Source organism: Panulirus ornatus, chromosome 30 (assembly GCF_036320965.1).
Source record: "Panulirus ornatus isolate Po-2019 chromosome 30, ASM3632096v1, whole genome shotgun sequence".
NCBI classification, from domain to species: Eukaryota; Metazoa; Arthropoda; class Malacostraca; order Decapoda; family Palinuridae; genus Panulirus; species Panulirus ornatus.
Genome location: NC_092253.1, coordinates 230,426 through 244,798, shown reverse-complemented (window position 1 = coordinate 244,798; position 14,373 = coordinate 230,426).

The window sequence follows — 14,373 nt, the reverse complement described above, 5'->3', positions numbered from 1 at the left end:
CAGGCCGGCGCAGCACGCCATTTGTTCACTTGATTTTTTGTGAGGGCCATGTCCGAGGCATATCGTTAAGTGCAGACTGGAAGTATGACATGCAATGAGTATATGTGATAACTACGTTACGGGGAGAGTTTTACACTTGTGTTGCCTTTTCTCTTAACCATATATATATATATATATATATATATATATATATATATATATATATATATATATATATATATATATATATATATATATATATATATATATATATATATATATACATATATATATATATTTATTTTTTTTTTCTGCTTTGTCGCTGTCTCCCGCGTTTGCGAGGTAGCGCAAGGAAACAGACGAAAGAAATGGCCCAACCCACCCCCATACACATGTATATACATACGTCCACACACGCAAATATACATACCTACACAGCTTTCCATGGTTTACCCAGACGCCTCACATGCCCTGATTCAATCCACTGACAGCACGTCAACCCCGGTATACCACATCGATCCAATTCACTCTATTCCTTGCCCTCCTTTCACCCTCCTGCATGTTCAGGCCCCGATCACACAAAATCTTTTTCACTCCATCTTTCCACCTGCAATTTGGTCTCCCACTTCTCCTCGTTCTCTCCACCTCCGACACATATATCCTCTTGGTCAATCTTTCCTCACTCATTCTCTCCATGTGCCCAAACCATTTCAAAACACCCTTTTCTGCTCTCTCAACCACTCTCTTTTTATTTCCACACATCTCTCTTACCCTTACGTTACTTACTCGATCAAACCACCTCACACCACACATTGTCCTCAAACATCTCATTTCCAGCACATCCATCCTCCTGCGCACAACTCTATCCATAGCCCACGCCTCGCAACCATACAACATTGTTGGATCCACCATTCCTTCAAACATACCCATTTTTGATTTCCGAGATAATGTTCTCGACTTCCACACATTCTTCAAGGCTCCCAGGATTTTCGCCCCCTCCCCCACCCTATGATCCACTTCCGCTTCCATGGTTCCATCTGCTGCCAGATCCACTCCCAGATATCTAAAACACTTTACTTCCTCCAGTTTTTCTCCATTCAAACTTACCTCCCAATTGACTTGACCCTCAAACCTACTGTACCTAATAACCTTGCTCTTATTCACATTTACTCTTAACTTTCTTCTTTCACACACTTTACCAAACTCAGTCACCAGCTTCTGCAGTTTCTCACATGAATCAGCCACCAGCGCTGTATCATCAGCGAACAACAACTGACTCACTTCCCAAGCTCTCTCATCCCCAACAGACTTCATACTTGCCACTCTTTCCAAAACTCTTGCATTCACCTCTCTAACAACCCCATCCATAAACAAATTAAACAACCATGGAGACATCACACACCCCTGCCGCAAACCTACATTCACTGAAAACCAATCACTATCCTCTCTTCCTACACGTACACATGCCTTACATCCTCGATAAAAACTTTTCACTGCTTCTAACAATTTGCCTCCCACACCATATATTCTTAATACCTTCCACAGAGCATCTCTATCAACTCTATCATATGCCTTCTCCAGATCCATAAATGCTACATACAAATTCATTTGCTTTTCTAAGTATTTCTCACATACATTCTTCAAAGCAAACACCTGATCCACACATCCTCTACCACTTCTGAAACCACACTGCTCTTCCCCAATCTGATGCTCTGTACATGTCTTCACCCTCTCAATCAATACCCTCCCATATAATTTACCAGGAATACGCAACAAACTTATACCTCTGTAATTTGAGCACTCACTCTTATCCCCTTTGCCTTTGTACAATGGCACTATGAACGCATTCCGCCAATCCTCAGGCACCTCACCATGAGTCATACATACATTAAATAACCTTACCAACCAGTCAATGATACAGTCACCCCCTTTTTTAAATAAATTCCACTGCAATACCATCCAAACCTGCTGCCTTGCCGGCTTTCATTTTCCGCAAAGCTTTTACTACCTCTTCTCTGTTTACCAAATCATTTTCCCTAACCCTCTCACTTTGCACACCACCTCGACCAAAACACCCTATATCTGCCACTCTATCATCAAACACATTCAACAAACCTTCAAACTACTCACTCCATCTCCTTCTCACATCACCACTACTTGTTATCACCTCCCCATTTGCGCCCTTCACTGAAGTTCCCATTTGCTCCCTTGTCTTACGCAGTTTATTTACCTCCCTCCAGAACATCTTTTTATTCTCCCTAAAATTTAATGATACTCTCTCACCCCAACTCTCATTTGCCCTTTTTTTCACCTCTTGCACCTTTCTCTTGACCTCCTGTTTCTTTCTTTTATACATCTCCCACTCAATTGCATTTTTCCCCTGCAAAAATCGTCCAAATGCCGCTCTCTTCTCTTTCACTAATAATCTTACTAATATTCTTATATACATATATATATATATATATATATATATATATATATATATATATATATATATATATATATATATATATATATATATATAAATATATATATATATATATATATATCCCTGGGGATAGGGGAGGAGGAATACTTCCCACTTATTCCCTGAGAGTAAAAATGAATAAGAGCAAGGTTTTTAGGTTAAGTAGGGTTGAGGGACAAGTTGATTGGAATGCAAGTTTGAATGGAGAAATATCGGAGGAAGTGAAGTGTTTTAGATATCTGTAATTGGACTTAGCAACGGATGGAACCTTGGAAGCGGAAGTGTGTCACAGGGTGGGAGAAAGGGCGAATGTTGTTGGAGCGATGGGGAATGTGTAGAAGGAGAGAACATTATCCTGGAGAGTAAAAACGGATTTGTTTGAAGGAATAGTAGTTTCAACATTGTTATATGGATGCGAGGCATAGGCTATATAGATCAGGTTGTACGGAGGAGGGTGGATGTGTTGGAATGATATTTCTGAAGACAATATGTAGTGTGAGGTAGTTTGATCGAGTAAGTGATGAAAATGAAAAGACTGCGGTTGAGAAAGCAGAACAGGGTGTGTTGAAATGGTTTGGACATATGGAGAGTATGAGTAATTATAAATTGACAAAGAGGATATATGTGTCAGAGGTGGAGGGAACAAAGAGAAGCGGGAGACCAGATTGGAGGTGAAAAGATGGAATGAAAAAGATTTTGAGCCCTTATAATTGCAGTGGATCTTACTTGTTTGCGACTTAGTATATGTAAGGAGTTACGCTGTTGCTTAGTAAAAGCATTAGTAGATATAAAATTTTTTGTTTATATGGATATATATGCACGTCAGTTACAGAAATGAAGAAGGGATGTGTTCTTAACGAAATAACTTTTCGAGAATATACAAGCATTCGCCTGCATGAAATAGAATTTACTGGTGTCATTTTGTTACGGATATCATTACAGATAGAAATGTTCCGGAGATGAAGCCATTTCGTGAATCTTGGACACAGATTTATTTCAAGACGTTTACCACAAAGTATTTTGTTCCAGCAGTTTCCAAGGATACAGCTAAATGTTATTGTAAAAAGTAATATTTGTATTGAAAATTTCATGAGCATATGAGGATTTCTTGATTAGTGATTCTGTGCCAACTGATGCCCATTAGATTAGCCATTCTTTCTATGCAGAATACCTTACTTTACCACAGCACTAACAGGAAGCTAAAGCTGTAGAACTATATAGCATTTGAAAATTCTTCATGTTTACAGTCTTGCTAAGGTGCATAGATCATATCATATCATGATGGAAACAAATCCGTGAGAATTTTCTTTTTGACTCCGCGTCAAGAAAACCTACTGTGATAGGTGCTAAAACTGATAACCCATCCACTTCCATAAACCTACCACGATGCTCATCTTATTCAAAACTGATACAAATGCCTGAAATTTGTTAGGATGAGTTGGTTTCGAGGGGGTTTCACAACTCGGCCTTACGGATTTCCTGGAAATGCTGAGGCACCTTTATTCCTTAGATGTTTATCGCATTGCTTATTACTTGCATTAGAGATTTATCCTATTTCATAAAGTTTTAGAATATATATATATATATATATATATATATATATATATATATATATATATATATATATATATATATATATATATATATATATATATTTGGCATTTGGACGATTTTTGCAGGGAAAAAATGCAATTGAGTGGGAGATGTATAAAAGAAAGATACAGGAGGTCAAGAGAAAGGTGCAAGAGGTGAAAAAAAGGGCAAATGAGAGTTGGGGTGAGAGAGTATCATTAAATTTTAGGGAGAATAAAAAGATGTTCTGGAAGGAGGTAAATAAAGTGCGTAAGACAAGGGAGCAAATGGGAACTTCAGTGAAGGGCGCAAATGGGGAGGTGATAACAAGTAGTGGTGATGTGAGAAGGAGATGGAGTGAGTATTTTGAAGGTTTGTTGAATGTGTTTGATGATAGAGTGGCAGATATAGGGTGTTTTGGTCGAGGTGGTGTGCAAAGTGAGAGGGTTAGGGAAAATGATTTGGTAAACAGAGAAGAGGTAGTAAAAGCTTTGCGGAAGATGAAAGCCGGCAAGGCAGCAGGTTTGGATGGTATTGCAGTGGAATTTATTAAAAAAGGGGTGACTGTATTGTTGACTGGTTGGTAAGGTTATTTAATGTATGTATGACTCATGGTGAGGTGCCTGAGGATTGGCGGAATGCGTGCATAGTGCCATTGTACAAAGGCAAAGGGGATAAGAGTGAGTGCTCAAATTACAGAGGTATAAGTTTGTTGCGTATTCCTGGTAAATTATATGGGAGGATATTGATTGAGAGGGTGAAGGCATGTACAGAGCATCAGATTGGGGAAGAGCAGTGTGGTTTCAGAAGTGGTAGAGGATGTGTGGATCAGGTGTTTGCTTTGAAGAATGTATGTGAGAAATACTTAGAAAAGCAAATGGATTTGTAATTAGCATTTATGGATCTGGAGAAGGCATATGATAGAGTTGATAGAGATGCTCTGTGGAAGGTATTAAGAATATATGGTGTGGGAGGCAAGTTGTTAGAAGCAGTGAAAAGTTTTTATCGAGGATGTAAGGCATGTGTACGTGTAGGAAGAGAGGAAAGTGATTGGTTCTCATTGAATGTAGGTTTGCGGCAGGGGTGTGTGATGGCTCCATGGTTGTTTAATTTGTTTATGGATGGGGTTGTTAGGGAGGTGAATGCAAGAGTTTTGGAAAGAGGGGCAAGTATGAAGTCTGTTGGGGATGAGAGAGCTTGGGAAGTGAGTCAGTTGTTGTTCGCTGATGATACAGCGCTGGTGGCTGATTCATGTGAGAAACTGCAGAAGCTGGTGACTGAGTTTGGTAAAGTGTGTGAAAGAAGAAAGTTAAGAGTAAATGTGAATAAGAGCAAGGTTATTAGGTACAGTAGGGTTGAGGGTCAAGTCAATTGGGAGGTGAGTTTGAATGGAGAAAAACTGGAGGAAGTGAAGTGTTTTAGATATCTGGGAGTGGATCTGGCAGCGGATGGAACCATGGAAGCGGAAGTGGATCATAGTGTGGGGGAGGGAGCGAAAATTCTGGGAGCCTTGAAGAATGTGTGGAAGTCGAGAACATTATCTCGGAAATCAAAAATGGGTATGTTTGAAGGAATACTGGTTCCAACAATGTTGTATGGTTGCGAGGCGTGGGCTATGGATAGAGTTGTGCGCAGGAGGATGGATGTGCTGGAAATGAGATGTTTGAGGACAATGTGTGGTGTGAGGTGGTTTGATCGAGTAAGTAACGTAAGGGTAAGAGAGATGTGTGGAAATAAAAAGAGCGTGGTTGAGAGAGCAGAAGAGGGTGTTTTGAAATGGTTCGGGCACATGGAGAGAATGAGTGAGGAAAGATTGACCAAGAGAATATATGTGTCGGAGGTGGAGGGAACGAGGAGTAAGAGGGAGACCAAATTGGAGGTGGAAAGATGGAGTGAAAAAGATTTTGTGTGATCGGGGCCTGAACATGCAGGAGGGTGAAAGGAGGGCAAGGAATAGAGTGAATTGGAGCGATGTGGTATACCGGGGTTGACGTGCTGTCAGTGGATTGAATCAAGGCATGTGAAGCGTCTGGGGTAAACCATGGAAAGCTGTGTAGGTATGTATATTTGCGTGTGTGGACGTATGTATATACATGTGTATGGGGGTGGGTTGGGCCATTTCTTTCGTCTGTTTCCTTGCGCTACCTCGCAAACGCGGGAGACAGCGACAAAGCAAAAAAAAAAAAAAAAGAAAAAAAACATATATATATATATATATATATATATATATATATATATATATATATATATATATATATATATATATATATATATATATATATATATATCCTCCTGCGCACAACTCTATCCATAGCCCACGTATCGCAACCATACAACATTGTTGGAACCACTATTCCTTCAAACATACCCATTTTTGCTTTCCGAGATAATGTTCTCGACTTCCACACATTCTTCAAGGCCCCCAGAATTTTCGCCCTTTCCCCCACCCTATGATCCACTTCCGCTTCCATGGTTCCATCCGCTGCCAGATCCACTCCCAGATATCTAAAACACTTTACTTCCTCCAGTTTTTCTCCATTCAAACTTACCTCCCAATTGACTTGACCTTCAACCCTACTGTACCTAATAACCTTGCTCTTTTTCACATTTACTCTTAACTTTCTTCTTTCACACACTTTACCAAACTCAGTCACCAGCTTCTGCAGTTTCTCACATGAATCAGCCACCAGCGCTGTATCATCAGTGAACAACAACTGACTCACTTCCCAAGCTCTCTCATCCCCAACAGACTTCATACTTGCCACTCTTTCCAAAACTCTTGCATTCACCTCCCTAACAACCCCATCCATAAACAAATTAAACAACCATGGAGCCATCACACACCCCTGCCGCAAACCTACATTCACTGAGAACCAATTACTTTCCTCTCTTCCTACACGTACACATGCCTTACATCCTCGATAAAAACTTTTCACTGCTTCTAACAACTTGCCTCCCACACCATATATTCTTAATACCTTCCACAGAGCATCTCTATCAACTCTATCATATGCCTTCTCCAGATCCATAAATGCTACATACAAATCCATTTGCTTTTCTAAGTATTTCTCACATACATTCTTCAAAGCAAACACCTGATCCACACATCCTTTACCACTTCTGAACGCAAGAGTTTTGGAAAGAGGGGCAAGTATGCAGTCTGTTTGGGATGAGAGAGCTTGGGAAGTGAGTCAGTTGTTGTTCGCTGATGATACATCGCTGGTGGCTGATTCATGTGAGAAACTGCAGAAGCTGGTGACTGAGTTTGGTAAAGTGTGTGAAAGAAGAAAGTTAAGAGTAAATGTGAATAAGAGTACGGTTATTAAGTACAGTAGGGTTGAGGGTCAAGTCAATTGGGAAGTAAGTTTGAAGTGAGAAAAAGTGGAGGAAGTAAAGTGTTTTAGATATCTGGGAGTGGATCTGGCAGCGGATGGAACCATGGAAGCGGAAGTGACTCATAGGGTGGGGGAGGGGGCGAAAATCCTGGGAGCCTTGAAGAATGTGTGGAAGTCGAGAACATTATCTCCGAAAGCAAAAAAGGCTATGTTTGAAGGAATAGTGGTTCCAGCAATGTTGCATGGTTGCGAGGCGTGGGCTATGGATAGAGTTGTGCGCAGGAGAGTGGATGTGCTGGAAATGAGATGTTTGAGGACAATATGTGTTGTGAGGTGGTTTGATTGAGTAAGCAATGTAAGGGTAAGAGAGATGTGTGGAAATAAAAAGAGCGTGGTTGAGAGAGCTGAAGAGGGTGTTTTGAAATGGTTTCGGCACATGGAGAGAATGAGTGAGGAAAGATTGACCAAGAGGATATATGTGTCGGAGGTGGAGGGAACGAGGAGAAGTGGGAGACCAAATTGCAGGTGGAAAGATGGAGTGAAAAAGATTTTGAGTGATCGGGGCCTGAATATACAGGAGGGTGAAAAGCGTGCAAGGAATAGAGTGAATTGGAACGATGTGATATACCTGGGTCGACGTGCTGTCAATGGGTTGAACCAGGGTATGTGAAGTGTCTGGGGTAAACCATGGAAAGTATTGTGGGGCCTGGATGTGGGAAGGGAGCTGTGGTTTCGGAGCGTTAGACATGGCAGCTAGAGACAGAGCATGAACGAATGAGGCCATTGTTGTCTTTTCCTTGCGCTACTTCGCGCGCGTGCGGGGGTGGGGGGTTGCCATTTCCTAGGTTGCAGATTGGCGACAGTAATGGCTGAGGGCAGCAAGTGTGAACATATATATATATATATATATATATATATATATATATATATATATATATATATATATATATATATATATATATATATATATATATATATATATATATATATATATATATATATATATATATATATATATATATATTTATATATATATATATATATATATATATATATATATATATATATATATATATATATATGTATATATATATTTATTCATTTATTTTACTTGCTTGCCTTCATCCTTTCCTGGTGCTGCCCCGCCTCACAGGAAGCAGCATCGCTACCCCCTGCTTCAGCAAAGTAGCGCCAGTACAATAGACAAAAGGGCCACATTCTTTCACACTCAGTCTCTAGCTGTCATGTGTAATGCACCGAAATCAGAGGTCCCTATCCACATCCAAGCCCCACAGACCTTTCCATGGTTTACCCCAGATATTTTACATACCCTTCAGTCCATTGGAAGCACGTCGACCTCGGTATATCACATCGTTCCCTGAGTTTTGTAGAAGGCAGCTAAAAAGGGTTGAGAATTGGAGTTGGAAACCCTCTTCTATAGCTTTACTTTTCTAAATGAAGGAACAAAGAATTGGACCAAGTGAAGAGTTTTTCCTCTGAGGCTCAGTCTTCTGTTCATGATACTACCTCACTAACGCGGGAAATGGCGAAAATGTAAGATAAAGAAAATATATATACATATGTATACATCACTATATGCCACATTCAACAGCAAAATCACCTCTAATTTCTGATAATTCGGCCCAAATTTGATTAAGGTCTTACTGATAGTGTTATTATATTGAAAGACGACATTAGAAACATTCTTTTTTCAGTAATCAGGTGTATAGGGCAACACCACACACATGGATTTGTCATCTTTTCTACATATTTGTCGGTAGCTGTTGTTACTGTGTGTATATGTGTGCATATGTGTGTGTGTGTATGTGTGCACGTGCGCCTCCGCTACATACATAACGCCTCAGAGCTATTCCCAAGTTTTTTTATTTTCCTCCCCTCCGTAAGGCAGTTACGAAGACATATGAAGAAGAAAATTGAGTGTCCGGTCCCGGTCACTTTGTCAGTGTCAGACCAAAGTGGGAACACCGTTGTTTCATGTGGGTGTCGCTAGCCACAAGCTACCCTAGCCTCAATCCATCTTCCTGACTGACACAAATGCGGCAGCGGCAAGAGAAGTTGCTAATCACCTGTTGCACCAATAGGTCCAGATGTTGTCAATCCTCGTTTTCTTTGATGAACATTAGTCCTGATGCACTAACTAACTTATTGTTCATTAGGGTCTCACCCCCTTATGAAGGATGTACCATTTAGTTACAAGATCTTCCTTGCCAAGCATAAAGGCTGGATGGACCCCATACATGAGGTGTTCCGGGCACACGAACGTTGTTTATCTTCTGTCAAAGTGACTGTGAATGATACAACACAATATAAAGAACAAAACAAAAATTAATCACATCTTGAAGTGTTTTAAATGTGCCTTGAAGTAGATATATTGATCGGTGGACCATATTCCTTCAGAGTTTATGCATGGTACTGTGGTCGATAGGTGTCAAACTCGTTGGATCAGCGGTTGGGGATTTGCCTGAGGTCCCTGCATCTGGGAAAGTCAGGTAGAAGTATAGAGCGGGGTCACCTTGGGTGCGGTATAGAATAGTTGTAGAGTCCTAGTTTGTCCTGCACTTAGGTGATTTATAAAGGAATCAAAATCTCACATGTACATGGCTTCAGTTACCAGTATCAAATGATCATGTTCGGGTTATGTAGGATTCAAATGTCTTGTAGGGTCATGGTAACGTTTCAGTATTATCGTTTTTCAGGAAGATGCTGAAGAGATCTTTATTATGTTGCTATTGCTTATGTAGTTTAGGGCCTCCATTTCGAAAATGAAGTGTTAAGCGTCGAGTAAGTGATGAAGTAATCACACCGATGTAGTTCATGTTATTTTAAGTTTACAACCTTAAACTGGGCAAGAGTACCTATGAATTACATAGGTAGACTGAAGTGGGTTATTGCTCTGTGTGAGACTGTTTCTAATAAAACTGTCACTAGTTTTCTTGTTCTTATTGTAAATGATTATGCTTAGACGATCTTCAGAGATTTTGCAGGCAATGTTCCTCATCTGTTATCTCTTTCAGGATACGTTTGTTAGTCCGATAAGCAGGAGACACCTGGTTGTTTGTGGAAATCTCGATGGATAATTCCAGATTGTTGTTGGATGTGACTAACTAGTCGAGTTTGCAGGAAAAAAAATTGTCTCTATCAATGATTTTATCAAAAAAAAAAAAAACTGCCAGATAGAATTTGCTTTACTCTGGTTAGTTTTTGAACGAAGAGGTTCCATGATGAACAGTTACTGCAAGCACAACTAAGGTTGGCTCTAATAACGCTTAATTTGTATATCTCGGGGCACTCACTTTGTTTAACGTTAAGCAAATCACCTTTGATAGGAACTTCTCCGAAAAAAGAACCAAAACAATAATGCATTTTCAGAGAGCAGTCTCCTGAGGTAGTACCTGTAGATATAAGAGTCCACGAAACAAAAAACATCAGTGACAGCTAAGAATTCTTATCATGACAACAAGGATCCTATAACCAAGCAATCGGGCCACTGGTGAGACAAACCTTACTCTTGTTTGCCTTTTGTTTACTTTACGAAGAAAACATGACAAGTATCGATTTCTTTCCTTTCGAGTCGAAGTTACCACTTTGGGCCGATGCTCAAAAAAGTTAAAGCGCTAAACATCGCTATGTCTGAGGAAGGTCCGTAATGTATAACCATGTTCTGGTTATATAGGACTCACGACAAAACGCTCAGGAAAGTTGCTTTACCTGTATCTTATAGCTGTGACCAATATTGCTCCATCTGGTCTCCTCGACCCCTTTGATTAAGGCTCCTCTGACATGCGCCTTCTCTACACTTCTACTGTGTGTGTGTGTGTGTGTGTGTGTGTGTGTGTGTGTGTGTGTGTCTGTCTGTGTGTGCTATGAGCAGTGTTTGTGCGTTAGTAGATATGGAAACGAAAAATCCCATGTGCTGTGACTAGTGGATTATTTTTGACGAGGTCTTATCAAGAACCGATGCTTTTAGAACTAAACCATTGGTGGCATCCTTGGGTGCCACCTCCTGGGTGCTACCTCCTAGATGTATTCCCATGTGTGCCCCTGGTTGATTCCAGCCCTTGGGTATTATCCCCTGCGTGCCATATCCTGAGTGCTACTTCCTGGGCGCCAAGTGCCAGCCCCATGGTGCCGGATGCCAATTCTTGAGTGTTACCCCATGGGTGTCATATCCTGGGCGCCTGCCCCTGGGAGCCACCCTGTGGATGCTACCCCAAGTGCTACCCCGTGGATGCTACCCTCTGGGTGCAATCCTCTGGGCACTGTATCATGGATGCCACTCCCTAGGTGCTTGCTCCTGGGTGCCACCACCTTGGTGTCATTTCGTTACCAGAGTGGAATACAATGACCTTCATCTTGTTTGCATAGGAAGTAAGGATGAAAAATGTATCAGTGGCTGGTAATCTGTTCTGGGACTAACTTCATCGAGAGTGAGAGAATTTCAGATCTTCTGCCACTTCAAATCTAAATCCGATACGTCCTTTCTCTCTGCCAAGACGTTTAACTATCATCAGAGCGTTACAAGAAAGAGGAACTTATTTTCAAATCATTCAACGACGTAAAAGCTGTTCTTGGTTTCGGCCTTCAGATCAGAAAGGTCTGCTCCATCATTAGACTTAGTTATCATATAAATGAAAGTTGGAAGATCATCCCATTAACAAAGAAACATTTCCCTTATTTCCCTTCAGTTGTAGAATATAGAGACTTTTAAAGCCATCTAATCTGCAGAATATATTATCATAACTGAGAATCCTGAAAGCGTGAATCTAAATTTTTTTCTTGAAAATAAAAAAAGAATGTAGTCTTTTACATGAATCCCTCTGCTTAGATAATAACTTGCATATCATACAGACGAGAAAGCCGGATGAAGTGCAACATGGCTCCCTTGCTTGTTGTCAGAGAAGTAAAGGAGGATCGTAAACAAATACTATATCAATGCTTAAAATTTCAATGAATAACAGAATGAAAGAAAGTAACCGGTAAGCGAAGGTTGCAAGTGTTACGCCATTATCTTTAACTGGTGATAAGAAATACCCATTGAATCATCGACCCTTAAGCCTTACTTCAGCGATAGGGAAATGATGAAATCCATCATTCGGAACAATATTAAAGCGTCTTTGGAACATGATAGTTTGATAATGAATAACCAAAAATATTTTCATTATAACAGGTCCTAACTCACCAATTCGCATACTTCATTCAACGTTTACAACAAAAGTGATTCAACGATCCTTTTTGAGTGGATTGCCGAAACTTTCAGAAAGCCTTTGATAAAGTATCACAAAGAATATTGTTATTAGAAGTCAAGTCTTGTTGTAGTTATAAAGAATTATAGGAATGGATTCTTGGCTGGCTTAGAGACAGAAGACAACGGGTTATAATTTGGTTGGTAAGAGGTTTTGAATGACGAATTAGCAAGTGGATTACCACAGGGAACGGTTACTGTTCCCATTCCCTTCAAGATCTTTGCTAATGTTCTAACTACCGATGAACGGCATCAACTCTCCAAATTTGCCGTCGGTACAAGACTAAGGTGGAAGGCCACATCCGAAGACGGTTGTAAACGCTTGCAAAAATTTGATAAGTCATTTCACTGGTAAGAAACATGGAAAATGAAATTTGATGTGAAAAGATACAAAACCATACACACTGGCTGGCTATACATGAACAAAAGTGAAATTTTTGATAAATCACTGTTACACACACTAGCTGAAGGGGAAGATCTTGGGGTGCTTATTAGGAATGGCCTTACATACATAAAAGTATGCGTAAATGTGAGTAACAAATCAAACAAGATGTTGGGATTCTAAGCTAGAACTTCACATACAAAATTCCAGAAATCATAAGCGTTTTATATTCTGCTCTGGTCACGTCATGTCTGATTTATGTTGTGCAGTTTTGCTCTCCAAATTTCAGTGCAAGGAAAGATGAACATAAGCTTGAGAAGACCTAAAGAAAAAAAATCATATTGTTACCTAGCTGCAGAACCGGCTTCTTGAAGATAGGTTTGAATGAATAGATTCATCTAAATGAAGTTGAAAATCTTAACCAGGTTCTAGGATATAGAAAATGACAAAATGATTCACGAATATATCAGATCAGTAAACAACCTGAATTGACGTATACTTTATTCAACGTTTACAACAAAAGTGATTCAACGATCCTTTTTGATTGGTTTACCAAAACTTTCAGAAAGCCTTTGATAAAGTATCACAAAGATATATATTGCTGAGAGAGTAACTGAACAATGGAATATATTACCCCTGAGTTGTATCAAATGTAAACATTTCAAAGAAACAAACAAAAAAAAAAGCAGGAGATTGACTTCAAAGTTACTGGATACGATTAGTGCAAGAGTATTTTAGTTTTCTATCAGAGTAGTTAGCAACATCTAAGCAGAAAAACTTGTAAACCAACAGGCTTGTCGGCATATATTTTTTCATGTATTGTTAAGTATTATTGCCATAAATCTTATCACTCATCATTAACATTACCGCTAGCAACAGTGCCTGGAGACTATCATCATCATTACCCTCTATCATCAGCGTTATCATTACATTATCATTCCCCAGTGTTCTAATCCAGTTGATGAACCTGCTTGATGATGAACAGTGGGGCATGAACTATGAACTTTATGTTACATGTTCAAATGCCTTTACACTGTAGAGAAAATATTTCTCTGCGCTGCATTTGCTTCTACAGCAATGTAACGTCCTTTTGCCCTTCTTATTCTTCCTGTTAACACTCCCGTCTGTGAAGGCTTCCCCTCTTCCATTTCTTTAACGAACATTGTACTTTCTCCGTGCTCGCTCATAGCCTTTCGGGTTTTTGTTCCCTGCTTCTGTACAAAGAAAATTCTATTCCTACGCCCCTCTCCCTTCAGCAAAAAGTGTCTCATTCTCCTTCCCGTCTATTCTATAAGGTGTCGTACAAAAAAATTGAACACCACTATTTGTTAGTAAAGAACTGTACTAATGAACTTTATATATGATCCAATTTCAT